Raw genomic sequence first — 21,059 nt, forward strand, 5'->3', positions numbered from 1 at the left:
CAGTTTGGAAGTACTACGTGCAGTTATTAGAAACATAGAATTTGACGGCAGATAAGAACCACTTGGCCCATCTAGTCTGCCCCTTTTTTTAAACATGTTACCTCAAACCATATTTGATCCTTATTTTTTTGTAAGGATATCAATATGCTTATGTCAAGCATGTTTAAATTGTACTACTGTATTTGCGTCTACCACCTCTGATGGTAGGCTATTCCACTTATCTACTACTCTTTCTGTGAAAAAATTCATCCTCACATTTCCCATGAATCTTCCTCCCTCTAGTTTCAGTGCATGTCCTCGTGTTCTGTTTCTTTTCTTCCTGTGAAGAATGTCTACCACCTGTACCTTGTTAAAACCTTTGATATATTTGAAAGTTTCTATCATGTCCCCCCTTTCCATTCTCTGCTCTAAAGTATACATATTAAGATCTTTTAGTCTTTCCTAGTACGTTTTGTGATGTAGGCCATGCACCATTTTAGTTGCTCTTCTTTGTACAGTCTCTAATGTATTTATATCCTTCTGGAGATATGGCCTCCAGAACTTAACACAATACTCTAGGTGAGGTCGTACCAATGACCTATACAGTGGCATTATTACTTCTTTCTTTCTACTGCTGATACCTCTCCCTATGCAACCAAGCATCTGACTTGCCTTCTTCATTGCTTTGTTACATTGCCTACCTGATTTTAAGTCCCCTGAAATAGTGACACCTAGATCCCTCTCTTCCTCAGTAGTTTCCATTATAGTGCCATTTATACTATATTGAGTCTTTGGATGTCTGAGACCCAAGTGCATGATTTAGCATTTTTTGGCATTAAAGTGTAGTTGCCATTCTCTTTACCATTTCTCTAATCTACCTAGATCCTCAATCATTTGTTTTACCCCTTCTGGTGTGTCTACCCTGTTGCATACCTTTGTGTCATCTGCAAAAAGGCACATTTTACCCTCAATTCCATTTGCAATATCACCAATAAAGATATTAAAAAGCACCGGTCCAAGTACAGATCACTGGGGTACTCCACTTGTAACCTTTCCCTCCTTTGACTGTACTCCGTATACTACAACTCTCTGTTTTCTGTCCTACAACCACGCTCTTATTTATTCAACTATCTTTGAATCCAATCCCAAGCTTTCAAGTTTATTTAACAGTCTGCGATGTGGGACAGTGTCAAAAGCTTTACTAAAGTCTAGATAAGCTACATCTACAGCCCCACCTTGATCTATTACTTTAGTCACCCAGTCAAAAAAGTCAATAAGATTTGTTTGACATGATCTTCTCCCAGTAAACCCATGCTGTGTTGGATCCTGTAAATTGCTGGTTTTGAGATATTCTACAACTCTTTGTTTTAAGAGTGTTTCCATCAATTTCCCTACTACTGATGTAAGGCTCACTGGTCGATAGTTGCTTACCTCTTCCTTGCTTCCACTTTTGTGCAGTGGGACTACATTCGCTGTTTTCCAGTCCTCTGGGATTACTCCAGTAGCTAGTGACTGGCTGAATAATTCTGTTATTGGTTTTACCAGCTCCCCTTTAAGCTCTTTTAGTATCCTTGGATGTATCCCATCTGGCCCCATTGATTTATCTACTTTCAGTTTTGAGAGTTCTGTGAGGACTTTCTCCTCTGTAAATGTACTTGTCTCTCCCTCAGTTTTCTGACTATACTTGCAACTTAACTGTGGCCCCTTCCCCTCTCTTTCAGCAGTGAATACTGAGCAGAAATTATTATTAATATTATCTGCTATTACATTGTCCCCCTCAAGAAAACTTCCACTCTCTGTCTTCAGTCTAATTATTCCACTTTTTGTTTTTCTCCTTTAACTTATATACCTAAAAAAAAGTCGTCGTCCCCTTTACCCACTGACTGGGCCATATTATCTTCAGCCTGTGCTTTTGCATATCTGATATACCTTCTTAGCATCCTTCTGTCTAACAAGATACACCTCTTTGTCCTCATTCTTCTGCGTCTGCTTAAATTTCTTAAAGGACAACTTTTTTGCTTTCACAATACTTGCTACTTCTTTTGCAAACCACAATGGCTTTCTTTTTCTTGTGTTTTTCCTAACTCTTTTGACACAAAGTTCTGTTGCTTTTAGAATTGCACTTTTTAATTTTTCCCACTTATCCTGCACTCCTTCCAAGTTCTTCCACTCTGCCAAAGAATCCCTTACAGAGTTTCCCATCTCTACAAAATCAGCCTTCCTAAAATCTAACACCTTTGTTTTTGTGTGCGATGAGTCAGTCTCTGTCTTTATTTTGAACCATACTGCTTGATGGTCACTGGATCTCAGATTTTCACCCACATTTATGTCAGATATTCTGTCACCATTTGTAAGTATTAAGTCTAATATTGCGTCCTTACGAGTGGGCTCCCTCACCAATTGCTGGAGGATGCTCCTTGCAAGGAATTCAGCATGTCCCTACTTCTGGTGGAACTTGCAACAGGCAGCTCCCAGTTTACATCAGGTAGATTAAAGTCTCCCATGATTATCACCTTTCCTTTTAATGTCATTTTATTGATGTCCTGCAATAGGCTCTTGTCTAGTTCCTCTTCCTGACCTGGTGGTCTGTAGATCACCCCTATACGAAGAATCGCCTTCTCCCCTGTTTCTATGGTCACCCAAAGGGCCTCTGTTTTTTCTTCAATACTTTGTATTAAGGTAGTCTTTATATATTTTTTCACATATATTGCAACCCCTCCTCCAATTTTTCCCATTCTGTCCTTCCTAAATAAAGTATATCCTGGTATAGCTATGTCCCAGTCATGATTTTCATTGCACCATGTCTCTGTAATAGCCACAATATCCAGTTCATCCCTTGTCATTATTGCAATTAGTTCTGGGATTTTATTTCCTAAGCTCCTAGCATTTGCACACATAGCTCTTAAAGTTGTGTTTGTGCTTCTCCTGCTGCTAGCTATGTTCATCTTTCTGCCTATATCTATTCGGTTTTGATCAGCATTATCTTCTGTTGCAGTGGATAGGCTTCCTGTTCCATTTGCCTGCAGAGACAATACCTCTAGGTTGGGGGAGCAGATTTCTTCATTCTTATTTGGTTCACTGCCCCCCTCTGCTAGTTTAAAAAGTTACTTATGAAGCTTCCAAACTTCTCACTTAATATTCTCGTTCCCCTTGAAGATGGGTGCAGGCCAACACTTTTATATAAGGCTCTGTCTTGCCAGGTAGCTTGACTTTGACCTAAATATCCAAATTTCTCCTCGTTGCACCAATTCCTTAGCCAAACATTGAAGTTTCTAATTCTCAGAGTTCTATCTTCCCCTTGGTGTACTGGCAATAGTTCTTAAAAAGTTACAGTGGTTGCCACCTGTTTTAGAGCAGTTCCTAACTTTCTAAATTCATCTTTTACGGCCATGACTTCAGCATTAACCAGGTCATTTGTGCATAGGTGGACGATGACATCCACCTCCCCATCTTTTCTTGCTGCCTTTACAATTCTTAGCATGCGTTCTTTATCTCTTGGAGCTGTGGCTCCAGGTAAGCACCTTACTTGTTTCTCTACTATAGTAGCATTTCCCTGATGAACTCCTCTAATGATGGAATCTCCCAAAAGAAGTGCAGTCCTTTTTGGAGGTGAAATTTTCCTGGTCCTACAGTTAGTAGAGGTAGAAGTCCTCATATCTTCCTGTTCTTTATTGCCTACGTTGGTCATACAATCCAACCCTGCAAGAGCAGCATATGAGTTTTGCAGTGTGACCACTTGGGGAATGTGTCTGATGCCCTCTGTCAGTCTTTGCCTTTCAGAGCCCACAGCAGTCCAGGCAGAATGTCATCTGGGAGCTCTCTGAGGCAGTGGTGGTTGTAAGGACACAGGCATCCTACGTAGCTCAGCATGCAGTTTAGCTATCTCCTCCTGCAGCAAAGAAAATTGTTTGCAGATTGGACAGCAGCCGAGTCTCCAGAATGTCTCCCTCAAAACAAATGCATTACATCCACTGCACTGCACCAGGCCAAACATTGTATCAGATGTATGGTAATAACAATAATAATATGTGTTTTGGCTTTTGTGTTCAAACTCACCTTTTTCTGTATTCTAACTCACCTGCTTCTGTTTCCAACTCACAAGTCACTTCAATATTCAAGCCTCACTTTAGTCTGCAAGCTTCTCTCTCAATGTTATCTCTTGCCGCTCTTATCAATTTGCGTGCCAAAACTAAAATACTTACTTTCATTACTTTGTTGTCCTGGTCCCTCCTTCAGGCATTTCTTTAACATCATGAATGTCTAAGCATCCTCTGGGGGCTCCTAGGTTTGTGTATTCAAACAACTCTATGTTTTAGGCTTCCCAGCCCTAAGACGTGACAGTTAGACTGATATTTTGCTGGGTTTGGTAAGGAAGTTGGTTTTGAGAGCCCTTAGAAGTTTTGTAGAGAGGTGAAGAGTCTGAGGGAGACAGGTAGAAAAAAAAAGAGAAAGGGAGCAGCAGATATAAAATCCTGGAGGTAAAGAGTGGGAGGAATTAATTAGTAAGCAGGAGAGGAAGTGTGCAGCATTAAGAGGATGGTGGGAGTGTAAAGCAGTATAAGGTCGGGGATGTAAATGGGAAAGGAGTGGGTGAGAGCTTTGTAAGTTTGTTTAAGAGGCTTGAATTGGTTTCTTAAAGTGAAGGGAAGTTAGTGAAGGGCTTGTAGTAGAGGATAGGTGGATGTAGTGTTTTTGTTTGTTGGACATTGGGTATAATTCAGACCTGATTGCTGGGCTGCTAGTGGGCAGAACCCTACGGTCAGGTAATCACCACCCAGACAAAGTGAAATCCACCCTGTGCAAGCCTGTAAAAAGCTTGCAAAAATAATGCAGCCCTGCGATTACCTGCAAATCTATTCTGCAACATCTCAACATCTAATTATTTTTTACAGTGTGTTCAGTCTGGGACTAGCCCAGGATGTATTTGGCGGGTACGATAGAAACAGGCTAATCGGGCTGGAGCTAACGTCACAACACCCTCCCTGAAAAAGACTGGACATGACTGCATTTTCCCTGACACTCGTAGAAAATGGTGACAAATGCTGGCTTCCTGTCAATCAACTTGCAGACAGCCAGCAATTAAAAAAAAAAGATGCTGGATTTTTTCACAGGATGGCCTCGCATATTTGTACTGTGAGCCATAAGCATGCACAGTTGTTTGATAGTCACAGGGCCCGCAAATTTGTAGCCGTGTGATCAGGTCTGAATAACTCTCATAGATGGACAGCAGCAGTGAGAATACATTGCAGTGGAGAGAGGCATTTGTCAAGGTCAATGCCAGATAGGAGGAGATTACAGTAGCCCAGTCTGGAGATGATCCGTGAGTGAATAAGCATCCTGGGTGAGAATGGTTCTGATCTTGGAAGTATTTTTCAGATGCAAACAGCAGGTTTGTGAGAGTTGGCAAATGTGTGGTTTAAAGAAGAGGACTACATGATGACTTCAAGATAGGGCAATTGGGGGTTAGGGGAGATAGTAGTGAAATTAATAGATAATGAGATATTTGGAGGGGAGAATATGCGGGAGGGTGGGAAGATGATCAGCTCAGTCTTAGACATTTTAAGCTTAAGAAAGCACTGGGACCTCCAAGAAAAGATAGCAGAGAGACAGTTAGAGACATGAGCGAGGAGAGTGGGGAAGAGGTCAGGGGAGGAAAGGTACATATGAGAATCATCAACAAAGACATGATATTGGAAGTCAAAAGCACTAATGAGTTTATTTAGTGGATGTGTAGAGAGAGAAAATGAGAGGACCAAGAACAGAACCTTGAAGGATCATGATAGGAGACAGAGAGGGAATAGATAGAGAGGTAGCCAGAAATTGCAGTATCAGACAAAAAGGTGTGAAGGATTTTCAGATGGAGAACATGGTCCAGAATGTTAAAAGTGGAGGTCAAGAAGAATTAGAAGAAAGTAGTGGCCCTTAGATTTGGCAGCATGGAGGCCCTTGCAGATTTTTCTAATGGCAGTTTCAGTGGAGTGGAGAGGATGGAAGACAGTGCCTGATGAGAGGGAGATATTAAGGAAGTGGGCAAGATGGGAAATCGCAGAAGGAGATTGGTAGAGGAGGGGGCAGGAGCAGATAGTTACAAGTGCAGAGGTGGTGGTGGGGGTGGGGGTAAGGGCCATGACCTCCTCACCAAACACATGGGATAATGATTTCAGAGTTGATAAAAGTCATGGGTAAGGGTGGTAAGGGAAAGAAGGTGGCTGGGTGCTGATTATCTGGTGGGATGTGATGTCCTATCATATCAATTTTGGATGTGCAATAAGAGGCATATTCAAGAGCAGAAAGTGAAATGGACAGAGAAGGTGGAGGTGGTTAAAAGAGGGAGTTGACAGTGGCAAAAAGGTGTCGGTGAATGTAAGACTGGGAGCCTAAATCCATAGCTGTGTTAAGAGCTGAAGTGGTACATATTTATTACCATGTTCTGTCTTATTGTTAGACTGTATTATTGTATGCCCTATGTCTAACACTGCCTTCAACTTTTGTTATTTAATAACTATCTGAATGAAATCAGGTGTGGTGTTATTGTTTGAAACACACCACTCCTGACTTGATAGCTTGTGTGTGTGGAGCTGTAACGGAGCTGAGTGTGGAGTGTAACCTCTCCTACTTTTGTGAGTACAGAGTACTCGGTTCATGCTGTGAAGCCAGCGGCAGGTAACAGCCGCATGCTGCGGTACGTGACCCCATCGGGAGCCTGACTTGTGAACCAGGACCGAAGGCTATTAACACCAAGGTACTCTGGCTTATATCACCTGTTCACAGCCATTACTACAGTAATACCCCCCTAATGGATTCACTGCCTCACTATGTATTGAGTGACTGAGCTACAATGGACTGTCAGTTGGTTTGTAACAAGGGGAGGACAAAATACCCCCACAATCTTTTTACACATTTTTTAAGTTTTTATATATTTTTCCGAATCATTTTTCATTTTTACATTTTTTTCCTCCATCTCTGTATCGGCCAGTACATTTTTGTACAATCATTAAATGTGATGTTCTATATTTTGTATGTATTTTTTATGTATATTTTATTGATGAATTAACATAAATTCAATATTAATTATAATTCATTTGACTGGCTTATATTATTACTAATCTAATTACAATAAGATTATTATTATTATTATTATTATTATTATTATTATTATTATTATTATTGTTATGTTTATTATTATTTTTATCAATAATTTATCTCAATTCATTGGTTCCTAACGCTACTGTTAGTGGTCTTTTTTGTTGTTGTACTGCATGTGTTGTCTAATGTGTGTGTGTGTGTAAGTGTGTTGTGTGTATTTATCCAATGTCTAAGTACAGGTATGTGAGGTGTTCTGGCCTACATGTATTTGTGTGTGTAGTGTGCTGTGTGTGCATATCTGGTGTACTGTGTGTGTGTGTACAATGTGTATGTGTGTGTGAGATGTGTGGTACAGATGTAGCAGGCTACATCTTTGCCCGGCGCCCTCCAGATCCCTCTCACTGGCGAGTGCCAGTGATAGGGAGATGCTGCCCAGTTCGGGGGGGTCGGGGCGGCAAGGGGGACGGGCGGTGGCGGCGGGGACCCCCCGGCAGGCTCCATAGTAGCGGGACGTGCGAGCGTCTCTATGCGCACGCCCCTAGTGGTAGCCGGCCGGATGGAATCGCCAGCCCCTGCAAAGATGTAGAATGCTACATCTGTATATGTATATCCCCAATGATTCCCAATTGTTGAAAGCCTCCACCATATTGTTATAATGGCCCTTATTCTGATCGGTGCGGATGTGCGAGCGGGGCGTACGGCCAAATCCAGCATGATATGTGAACACTCCGAACAGGGGGTGGAGAGGGGCGTGAAGGGCTATTTGGGCTCATTACCATATGCATACGCCCCGCGTTTCATGGGAGTTCCCATGAAAATGCTGGGCGTACGTATGGTAATGCGGCCGTGACGCACGTGTAGGGGGCAGACATATGACATCGCCGGATGTCAGCTGCCCGCCCAGATCCCTGCTTTTGCACGGAAAAATGTCCGTGTGGTCTGAGGTTGCGGGTGCTGGGGGAGCACACGGTCCTGCATTCGATGGTCTGCGACCATGGAATGATGGGGGAGGTTCCCTTAGATGGAGGAGGCGTATTCCGTGAAAAATACACGTGCGGTCCGTTCGGACAGCTTCTTACCGCATACGGACGGAGTTGGCGATCCGTATGGAAGGCGGGGTTTCGAACGCAGGGTCCTGGCCGCATAATCGGCTCCGGCCGCACCGATCAGAATAAGGGCCAATGTGTTTGCAATTTGCATTCATTCTCAATGACAGCAATAAAATCAGTTGTGGTTCTGTTTTCCCAGATCATCGATCTTCTTTCCAAGGCAAATTGAACCTTGGCGTTTTTTATATTTCTACGTGAAATTTCCCCCAAAAAATGGCTTCAATATGCACACCAACAGGTCAAGAGGTACCTTGTTGCATAATTTGGTGGCTCTTAGTTCCATGGAGTGTCCACAATGTGACAAATATGCACACACACATACATACATACATACATACATACATACATACATACATACACACACACACACACACACACACAGACACACACACACACGCCTCAACTTATTATATAGATAATAGTAGTAATAATAATAATAATAATGACAATTAACACTCTGGTCCATTATGTGTTATCTTTTGTATATGTCAAAATATATACTGTATGTCCATATCTTCCCAAAAGATCTTTTTTTCTTCTGTAATGTCCTTTGTAACATCAAATTCACAATGTTGTCCTTAAGGTATCTGTAATGAGAGTGTTTAAAAATGTTCTCTTAATTTTTTTTTAGACAAAGCATCATGCCAGAAGTGCCCAGAGGACCAGTGGCCAAATGAGAAGTACCAGTGTGTGCTAAAACCTATTGAATTTCTCTCCTACATTGATGACCCTGTAGCTCTCGCTGTCTGCATTATTTCTGTATTATGTTTTATAAAAACTTCTATTATCCTGTTCATCTTCATTGTATTCCGGGACACTCCAATCATCAAAGCTAATAACCAGCACCTGAGTTTCCTTCTTCTGGTCTCCATCATGCTGAGCTTCCTGTGTGTCCTGCTGTTTCTGGGACGCCCCGTACATATAACATGCATGCTCCGGCAGACCACCTTCGGGATCATCTTCTCCGTAGCCATCTCTTCCATCCTGGCCAAGACAATGATGGTCTACTTGGCTTTCACAGCCACCAAACCTGGAAATTCCTGGAGGAAATTCATTGGAATCAAAATTACAAACTGTGTGGTCATCATTTGTTCTTGTATCCAAGTAGTAATTAGTATCATTTGGCTATGTATAGCCCCTCCATTTCCAGAAAGTAACAGTTACACGTATCTTGATAAGATTATTATACAGTGTAATGAAGGCTCAATATTGGCATTTTCCATGATGCTGGGTTACATGGGGCTTCTCGCGGCTGTGAGTTTCATTGCAGCTTTCCTGGCCAGGAACTTGCCAGATAGCTTTAATGAGGCCAAATACATCACATTCAGCATGCTGGTGTTCTGCAGTGTCTGGGTGGCTTTTATCCCGGCACATATGAGTGTCACTGGGAAAAGCACAGTGCTGGTAGAGATATTTGCTATTATGTCTTCCAGTATTGGAATATTGGGCTGTATATTTTATCCCAAATGTTATATCATATTGGTGAGGCCAGACTTAAACACAAAAAGTAATTTACTAGGTAAAAAATCATTGCAGATATACAGTTAAGAACATCTATCTATCTATCTATCTATCTATCTATCTATCTATCTATCTATCTATCTATCATATTTTTTCCATTTCTGTTCCTTGTCTTTTCTCTTGTCTCAGATTCTCCAAGGTAAAGTTACAGATGCAGCTGCACTTATTCAACCTTCCGGCCCCCCAAAGCATTCTGTCTCTGTGCAGTTTTTGCAGAGAATTGGATGCTTGTGTGTATGAGATGCTAGTGTGCCTTATTTGTGGCTATGGGATGAACGCACGTCCCCATCTTGGTGAATGGCGTGCTGAGGTGGAACGCTCTGGTGTGCTGGGGGGGTTGAATAAGCACGGCTCCATCTGTGCTAAAGCTTTTAAAAATTGATAGAGATGATGTTGCCCATAGCAACCAATCAAATTCTGTCTATCATTTTTTAGGAACCAAAAGAGAAATGATAGACAGAATCTGACTGTTGCTATGGGCAACATCACTACTTTTCATTTTTAGAATCTTACTACTATATTTATCCCTCCACATCTTTTCCTTGCTGATTGCTACGCATCTCCCAACTGTCAATTTTCTACCACACTTATCAGCAAACTCCCCAGTGTTGTAACAATGCCACCATGACCAAAGCGGTTGCAGGGGGAAATGGCACCAAAGGGGCACAGTATCATGGCAGAATCCATGCAGATGGCCCACCAAAAACACCTACCTTGGAGGAGACAGATGCTAGAGGTCCTAATAGAGGGATAGGCTGCATATATATATATATATATATATATATATATATATATATATATATATATATATATATATACAGTATGTGTACAATAGTGTTTCTCAATATTTTTGCATGCTCGCAGTACAATACAATTTTTGGAATAATTAGTACATTCAATCCTTAAGTCATTCAGTTTTTAATTATAATGAGTGTTTAAATCACAAATTTTATTCTTATCTGCATTTTAGTATGTCCATGTCTTGTGTGTTGGTTGAGTAGTTTATTAATTAAAATAATATTAAAAGTTAAGTTTTATATACTTAATTAAGTGTGCCCCACAAAAGACAGAGGGCTTTCTTTCCTCCTGTCTCTTTGCATTTTATACTCTCTTATGATTGATACATCGGTATAGTACATTAACTATTGTGGATACTCGTAATTATATATTATATATATCATCTTTAGTACTAAATAACAAGTGAAGCATGTGCAGCGGTAAAAAAAAAACACTACCTCCTTTTCCCTTTGAATTACTAATGCGCAAGAAACCCCTGGCAATGAGAAGCAATTAAGACTTCCATGACAAATGCATAGTAATAACACCCTGTGATAAGTGAGGAGCAATTGCTATCCTGAACAAAACAGAATATCCAAAGCAATTGAGGGTCAATTAAATAATGGGAACACATATCAGAAAGTAAAATCAGATCCAACAAATAAAATAAATAATAATTATCTAGAATTTCTGGAAATAATTCCTTGAGAAAGTAAAGAGAATTCAACCATTTAAACATACAGAATCCTAAGACTCCATTAATGTATTGTTTACCTAAGGTCCATAAGTACCCTCTACCCCCTCCCGGACACCCTATTATAGCAGGCTCAGATAGTCTTACCACCAATCTATCAGAAATGATTGACTATTACCTCCAGCCTTTTGGTAAAATTTGAAAGATACTTGATATTAATTATAAGTTGAAGAAACAGGAAGTTACAGAGAGATTATTTCCCGTCACTGCTGATGTCACCTCCCTCTACTCTATCATCAACCATAAGGAATGATTGTAAGGCAATTACATGGCATCTAGAAAAATATGATATGACAAGAGAAAACAAGTTTCCCCTAATTGTGGGTCAACCTTTCAAGCTGCTGTGTGAAGTTGGGGAGTTACTCCCACTAAATGGTAGGAGGAATTGTAATAGGTGTACACAGTGCTGTTATGAGTAGGATTATAAAATAAATGTTATTTATTTAATTAATAGTAATAATCACAAAAAACAAAAACAACATAATATGACACACAGTAAAAGTTGGCACAAATGGTAGGCATGTATGGTACCATGAAAGTATAGCAGTCTCTAGAGCATTTTACCATCCCATGGTATTTAATCTCTCCTCATAAATGCACTGTGTACATCTATTACTTTTTCTCATGACAACATAACATATTTATTTTATTATTGAAGGTATAGAGTTTATTTTGATGAACAATTATTTTGTTTTTTAGGGGGGGATTATTATCGCCAAAAGATCAGCACAGCTATGGGTACCAAGTCTGCACCCACCTATGTGAACCTATTCATGACTAGATGGGAGCATGATGTTGTCTTTGGTGTGGATTTTGTATCATTGTATAAGTTTATAGATGATATCATCATTTTTTTGTGGAAAGGATCAGAAATGGATTTGATTTATTCTTGAGCAACATTAAATAATAATTTATTTATCATTTATTAATTTACAGTTTCTTATATAGCGTAGTAGATTATGTTGCGCTTTACAATTGTAAACAGAGATAAAACAAACTGGGTAACAACAGACAGACTGGGAGGTAAGAGGGCCCTGCTGCAAGTTTACAATCTAAAGGGATGACAAAAATATAATTTAAAAATGTGAAATCTGCAGAGATGATATTTTTTTTCAGATTTATCTATCTATATAAAAGATAACATGATCCACACAAAAGGTTTTTCCAAACCAACAGACTGTAATAGATATATTCTGTATAATAGCAATCACCACCCTAATTGGCTAAAAGGCCAATTTTTACACCTAAAAAGGAACTGTAGTGAGGAAGAGAACCTTAACTCCAAACCTCCATCATTGGAAAAAGGTTTAGAAGAAAGGGATGTTGGCCAGAGAATATCGAAACCATTAAAGTAGAAGTTCTTGTGAAACCTCTGTTGATTGAGAAAATCAAGAAAAACGAATAGAGAATGAGCTTTCTTCTCTTGCTTCAATTCCGAATATAAACAAATAGAGGGCATAATTAAGAGACATTGGTGCATCATTTTAATAGATGCTATTATGAAGAATACTTTACCACCTAAGCCAAACTTTATTTATCATAGGACACAAAATGTAAAAAATGTTTTATTAAGAAGTTCCATCCTTTTTGCAGCCCCAAATCCAGTTCTACAGAGGGATTCCACAGATGTGAGATGCAATCCACCGAAAATATCTTATTATTAGTTTTAAAATTTAGTGAGAAAGAATATAAAATGAGAGGTTTTATCACTTGTCATACTGTTAACGGTATTTATTTGGTGGAATGTGAATGTGGACTTTTTTAAGGAGGTAGTACGTCAAGAGATTAGCTGAAAATGCTAGAAATATAAAAAAAGTCTTATCACACATAAACACCCTGTCAAAACATTTTAAAATAAAACATCAATGGATTTTAAAATCTAGATACCATTGTTCCACACAAACTCAATACTGATATTGAGCATAAACGGTTTTAAATTACATTTCTTTCAACTGTCTATGTTTCTTAAATCCATTTCCTTCAATGTATATTTTATTATAATACCACTATTATATAATGTTTTAATTAATATGTCGTTTTTAATCTATTTACAGAAATGATTGGGCTGCTTGTATGGTGGGAAACGTTTTTTTTCCCCCAACTTCTACCCATTGTGGACACATAATTAATGTGCAAGTTATACAGAATAAGGTTAATTCTGGCTAATTTGTACATTCCACTGTTGTGGAGCGCGCAGTATGACAGCACTTCCGGTACACTTGCGAAATTGGAGTGTATGGTGGTGCAGCGCATGAGGGATACTTGGAGCATGTGCGTTCCAGTACAGTGGAGTGCACAACACCTTGTTCCCTTTTATGGTGGGCATACATCTACCCGATTTGGACCGATTACGGCCGATTGCGATCAATCGGTCCGATAAATCGGCCCAAATCGGTTCTTCATGACATGGGGTCGGGTCCGATGCGCGGTCCCGTGCGTATCGGACCCGGCCTCAGGGGTCGGACCGGCGGAACATCCGATGTAGGTCAGTCGGGGCAGTGAGGAGCAGTGGGGGCGGGCGTCTGGGGAGGAAGAAGCAGTGGGGCAGCAGCGCGTTACCAGATTGGGGCGGGCGGCGGTGACCATCAGTGACAGTGTCACTCTCCACTGTCCAGCGCTAGCGGGCGGGCAGCCGCGGCTATTACATCTTTAAAATAGCGTGTCAAATGACTGCCCGGCTAATGATTGGCTGAGATAGAGCACTCTCAGCCAATCAGCGGCCGCGAAGGGAGGCCACTGATTGGCTGAGTGCTCTATCTTAGCCAATCATTAGCCGGGCAGTCATTTGACACGTTATTTTAAAGATGTAATAGCCGCGGCTGTCCGCGCGCTAGCGCTGGACAGTGGAGAGTGACACTGTCACTGATGGTCACCGCCGCCCGCCCGCCCCAATCTGTTAACGCGCTGCTGCCCCACTGCTTCTTCCTCCCCAGCCGCCCGCCCCCACTGCTCCTCACCGCCCTGCAGCTCCCTGATATTTTTTTTACATGTGATAAATCGCATGCGATTTATCACATGAAAAATGGCACATCAAAGTCCTCATTGTAGGTGAGCCTCCCGGGGAGCTGCCGGGCGGCTCGGAGGAGAATAGGGTCCGACTTGTCCTTAGGACAAGTCGGCTCTATGTATGGGGGCCTTTAGAGTGGTGGCCTGACTACCAGTCCTGGAGCGGATCACCCAATCTTGTGATGGATTACACAGCAGATATCCAGGGTTTTTGCGTTCAACTGAAGTGGAATGCATAACATACTTTTAGCCATAAATCCTTGTGGTTTATTGGAACCAAAGAAAAAGGTACTGTACCTTGATGTCATTTGAACTCCTTCCTGAATTGAACTCCTTCCTGAGGATGACTGAGGCGAACTGAAAAGGGTTAGGATCTTTCCTTTCTGAAATCCCCATATAGTACTAGTAATCTTACTAGATAATTCTCTCTGCACTTTTGTTCATGTATGATTACTCAGATATGGCCAACCTAGTTTCTCCATTTCTCTCCATCTCTGTATCCTTCTCCCCAGTTTCTACAATCATTGGTGTCAATCTCCTATTCTCCTCCCCCCCTCCTCAATTGACCCCTCCCCCACATCCCCTCTAACATCCTCCACAACCCCCCCTCTCCCCCCCTCCCATTCCCTTCCCCCTTTGTCCTCCTGAAAACTTGTTATAGTAATTAATCATAACATTACTTACTTCTGTGTTTCCATTCATTCTGTATATTATTACCAGTGTGGTTACTTAATTAAGTACATTTGCTCCTGTTTCAACCTGCATCCTGGGTGGTAGACACTCCCTTGCTAAATTATCACTGCTTATTGACATCAGCTACTATACTTTATGATCCTATTTGCTATGTCCAGCTTTTATAAGATATGAATGGTAATTGTATGTGTTCTCATTTATTTACTACTGTTTTGTTTAATGAACAATTCAATAAAAATTGATAAAAAAAAAAAAAAGATAACCCATTGCATTGAGCAAGAACCACCTGGAAACAAGCATGTAACCCCTGGCAACAAGTGAAAAACCCATGGCAATGAGCATGTAGGTAAAAAAAATGGTAATCAATGCATGGGGGCAGGGCACCAGAAACTTTTTGGGTAGGGGGGGGGGCACAAAATTTCTAGTTAAGCTATTGAAACAAGTATGTAACCCCGGCCAATGAGCAGGCAACCCCTGACATTGAAAATGAAACACCCGGCGCAAAGCATGTATCCCCTGCCAACAAGCAAGACACTCATGGCAATGAACATGTAGGCAAAAATATGATAATCAATGTAGGGGGGGGGGGGGGGGGGGGCACCAGCAACTTGATTGGCAGGGGGTGGGGGGTGAAAAATGTCTAGTTATGCCACTGAAACTCACTAAGAGGTCTATTTATTAAAGTGAACCAGTCAGATAGACAGTTGTTTCTGTATATTCTTTTTAACTGGACCATTTATCATTGGAGACCTGGTGTGGTAGCAACATCTTTATAGAAATGAATGTTTTCATAGCTTTGAAGGTGGGAAGTGACTGTTCTCCATACCTCCCAAAATATATAATGCACTCCTGTGCAGGTGCCCAAATAGGGGGTGGTCTAAACAAAAATGACATGGATTAATGAGTTTTACATTATACCAAGGCACTCCTCCCATTTTCATCATTGGCACTATGCTAGCTGCTGGCAGGCCCCAAGCCCCTCTCATTAATAAGCATAAAGCTGTTTTCATTTTTTATGACTCTTCACATTACATCAATTGCCAATTATGTCCTACATTATTTACAGACAATTAAGAAAGAATAACAAGTCACAGTTGAGTCTTCCTAAGATTTATTATTCATATCTGTTCAGAGAAACAAAACCAGTTATGCAAACTAATTGTCATACAGATCATCAGTCTTATATACCACTATCGGAAGTTTTGGTTGTGCAATAAGAATTACATGACCTTTATCCTTATCTTGTTGTAAGCTTGATAGCTCTTCCAACAGACCCAGGAGGTGGCTGCCTAGTGGCACTACAATCTTTATTTCAGTGTTTGTTTGTTAGTTTATTTTGGGGGGATGCCTTTGCCTTTTTTTATTTATCTGTAGCAATTTGTAAATGTATTTTAATATTTGTGGATTTTTTTTTTACATCTAACGAAAGGCCGAGAACATGCTGCCCGGGTCAAAGGTCTGCCAGGCATACACCAACATGACATCGGACAGAAGTCCTGGCTACTCCAATAGGCATCCCAAGACCATTTACCATCCAAGTTCTTATCCAAATCTCTCCAGCATAAGTCCCTGAACGTGCCTCACATGTCCATGGTGTACCCGGCATACACCTCTTTGTGGTCAACTCCTGGATAACAACACATTTATTTTATTAAATGACATGTCCTCTACCTCTTCCCTAACCCTTTTTGTTCAGTGGCCATATTCATTTTTGGGCCCCTGGTTCTTAAACCCCATGTCCTCTACCCATGTTATGCAACTTTGCGATATCTTGCTTTCTTGACCAACTTTGTGTAGTGCTCAGTCCCCTTTTTGGGGCCCCTGCAGAGTCGGGATTGGGGGACTTAGTGGCCATAAAACTAATCTGGACCCAATTAAGCTGCCTCACCTTGGTTTCATCCAAATCGTCCAACAGTGTCCGAATGCATATCGGACAAACAAATATGTAAAGGATTTGCCGAAAAAATATGCTAATCAGAGTTTATACTATAAACCCCTGATTACAGTCTCAAAAGTTCATGATTATGAACAGTGTTAGACTGGTACCCGAAAGGCCCACCAGGAAAATGCCATGGTAGAGGCAATTGGTGGAACTTGTGAGTGGCAGACTTATATGCAAAAAAAAATAATTTGTGTCCCCTTCTCTACCCCAACCCAAGAAGTAATTTCTTGCCTGGGCAGCAACGGGTCTCTTAGTCCTCAGGGCCCCTGGTGCAATGCACCTGCTGCACCAATGTTAGTTGTGTGGTTAGTAGAGGGGGTGTGGCCAGCCACCAAAAAGTTTTGGCTAATCATTACAGAGTGCACGGTCTGAGCCCCTTGATGGATATGCATAATATCTACTGATAGCTAATACAAGGTACTAGTATAATAACACCAATGTTCTGTAGAAAGTACTCCATAAAAAGGGTAAGGTAAGGGTAAAAGTCTAAGGTAACATATGTATAAATTGTAATTCAAGTGCAGTGTAGAACCTGATCCTTGGAGGAGGAGGTGGGCCCATCAATGGCTTCCCCTGTACTCCTGTAGGCCAGTCCAACCATGATTATAACCAGGGCCATCTTAATGTATGGACTCAATGGGCAGCTGCCCAAGGGTCCCCAATTCTAGATGCCTTCGTGCTGAGGGAGATTAGGCTGTGGGCAACTGCCTCCTGAGCTACTTGGTAGGCAGTAGAGAATGCTGCCTTTTCATTCTGATTGTGAATCACACACGAACAGAGAGACCAGGCAGCATTCTCTTCCTGCTTCTCAACCTGCATCCAGGCAGTGAATGTCTGTCAGCATGCTGATTAGTGGATGACTGGAGCTATCCACCAATCAGAGTCCAGAACTCTCTACCTGCATCCCATCCTGCAGCCAAACAATGAATCTGCTTACTGATTTGTGGACGACTGGAGCTATGCACTAATCAGAGCGCTGACAGCCATTAACTGTATCTAAGCAAGCAGAGAGATGGCACAGGACTGCAGGAGGGGCGTGTCACCATTTTTTGTCTACATTTTTTCCAGTGAATGGGTATCATGGGGCCCCAATTGCATTGATTTGCCCAGGGCCTACAATGCTGCTAAAATGGCCCTGATTATAACTACAATATCTAAAATACTCCACTAATGCTATTTTCTTTATTTCTTTTGAAAGTTTCCAACCACAAACTATAATAAACAGCTGGTGTTTGTTTCCAAATATATTTATTTCAAGCAATCAAAAAACAGAACAATTGTGCAAACGTAATATTCAGTCTTAAAGCTATAATACAATTGAACGAATGTATGTTGTGTTTAGAAGTAGCTGAAATGTATACTGTTAAAGATACTGTACTTTTTTATTATTCACGAATAATGGGGCCTACACATGGGGAGATGCTGAGCAATCTGGGTAAATACAGATCTGCACATGCCTTGCCTAAAGTAATTATGAAAAACATAATAAATCACACCTTCCACAATTTTTTGTATAACTGACCTATGACCCACCCACGGTGGGGGGAACAGATCGGAGTCCTCCTGTTGCAGTGAATAGACACTGTGGGCACATGGGCACAGCACTGTTATGGGTACTTGAGGACCGATGTTGAGAATCACTGATCTATACTGTATATGTACATCATATTTTCCTACTACAGCACATGTACCATCTTCAGCTGCCAAGAATTGGTCAAGTGCCTATCAATTCTCTTTCCAATTTTGGGCAACTTCTTTCACTGTTTGATAAATAAAGATCACCTATTATCCTACAATTGATACCATAAATGTATTTTCTACCATGAAAATAGTGGACAATTAAAAAAAAAATGACTCCAGCATTATGTCCACCATCTGAGAATCCATGGGTGGATGGGGATGAAAAAAGAGACTAGGAAACTTCTGGAAACAGCCCTCAAGGAAGTAGGGTCTGCTGAAGGGGCAGGATCCCATTTCTCATGGCCTGGTTCTGAGTTGGGAAGTCATACTGGTGCCTTTTCCCATAGTTGTGTCTGTGAATTTTTGGCATTTAAAATGTCAACAGAAGCATAAAAAAATGGTACTTATGTATGAGAAGGGCGCCCATTACGTAGTTTGCGTAGTGGTGTATTGAGAATACCAATACACCACTATGCTGGCTACGTAAACTACGTAACTTACGCAAATGACGTAAGTTACGCAAATTACGTAAGTTACGTAACTGGAGCTGTGCTAATACATAAAGGATCATATCCCCACTATCCATGTCATACCCCCAGTGTCCACGTGGGCGCGGAGCTAATTTTAGAAAGTGTGTCGAGCGCAGCGAGCCACCGAGGCCGAAGTGTGGCGAGCGCAGCGAGCCCCGCGTGGACACTGGGGGTATGACCTGGATAGTGGGATATGATTGTGTTAGTGGGTGTTGTGTGTGTGTGTAGGCTGTGTGTAGTGTATGTGTAGTGTGTGTGTGTGTGTGTGTGTAGTGTGCATTATACTTACCATAGATGATGTCCCCGGCGCCTCTGGCACTCCTATCCCCGCATCGCGGCCACCATGACAGTCCTCCCCGGGTACGCTATTAGCATAGTGCCGCTGGGGGAGCAGGGAAACCATGTGATGCTCCCCCAGCGGCAGTACACTGAATTACAAGTGCTGCCGGGATCTCCCCCCTCCGCCGCCATTGAAGCATCACCGCACCGCCGCCCGCCCTGCCCGCCCTTCAGTGTTCACGGCACCGCTGCCAACCTTGGCCGCCTGTCCTGCCCACCGTAAGTAATACCAGGCCGCCCGGCATCTCCCCCCTCCGGCCGCCCGCCCCGCCACTCAACGCTTAAGTATTAGCTGGGCGCCTGGCAAAGGCTATGCTGACAACATAGCCAAACCTACGTTGTCAGCGTAGTGTAGCCGGGCGCCCAGATAATACATAAGTACCAAAAAAACACACCCACATCGTCAGCCTGCCAACTTTTGCGCCAACATGCCATATGCGCACCAACACACCAACACCAACATGCCATATGCTATCCCGTAACACCCCTACATCACCATTCCATCACCCTCTATCCTTTCTTGGCCACAGTTGTCCCTGGAGGTGTGTCGGCTCATCTGGGATCTTCTCTGTTGGACCACCAGGGACAAACCACTCTTGTACATAAGTATATAATGTAGATCAATAACGAATTACGATTTGAAAATAAACTGATTAACAATTGTTAATAGCACATTGTCTATGAATAATGTATTTTATTTTAGTTTGTAATTAATTAAAGTAAATCCCCCTCAACATTTAGTGAATCAAAGCAACAAATGTCTCTGTTTGTATATTTCTTCTCCCTCATTTAAATGACTTCAATTGTTCTCATTTCAATGGGCAGCAAATAATACTAACCTGACATAAAAAATACTAAGATGCAAGTTCTACAGTATTTCACATTTGATGTTGCTATGGGCAACCAATCAAATACTATTTATTAACTTTTAGAAGGTGCTAAATAAATAAGAAATAGATTCTGATTGGTTGCTAATAGCAACATCACACGTGAAAAAGAACTCCCATCATAGTAAACCTCCCCCAAAATATCTAAAATATCCAGAAGAAAATATAACTCTAAACAGTTATGGATGGCTACTCAAACATCGACAGTAGGCTCAAAATGGTATTTAGCGGGAGATGCATGTCAAGAGTGAGATGACCGATCCGTTGAAACTGCTAGAAGTGGGCGTCTTTTATTATCCAAAAAACATGTAGATCACAATGCACCAGGAGACTTTGTTATTAATTTGATATATATGTATATCTGTGTACGATTGAGTCTGTATATGAACTACAACAGAACATGTATTGCAATAAAGTCTCAGCTTCTGCCTCATGGCATATGCAGATTCAGAGACTCAGTCGCACACTGATATACAAGTGTTGCAAGCAAAATGATTCAGCAGTTTCAATTGCATCTACAATGCCTAGGTCATGGACATGTCTAGTAAGATGCATGTTATGACCCAATACTTTATCAACTTTGTATTTATAATTTTTCTCACCTGCATCTTTCCCTTGTCCTCAACTACGATTGGCCATCAAAATGTATATGAATATATATATATGGTACAAGTCCAATCATCGATGGGTCTAATATACTTATTTTTTATGACGGTGGAGCTTGGACTAATCACTAGCACTAATTACATTTTTTCC

The sequence above is a fragment of the Crinia signifera genome, chromosome 1 (genome assembly GCF_055691185.1).
Source record: "Crinia signifera chromosome 1, ASM5569118v1, whole genome shotgun sequence".
Lineage (NCBI taxonomy): Eukaryota > Metazoa > Chordata > Amphibia > Anura > Myobatrachidae > Crinia > Crinia signifera.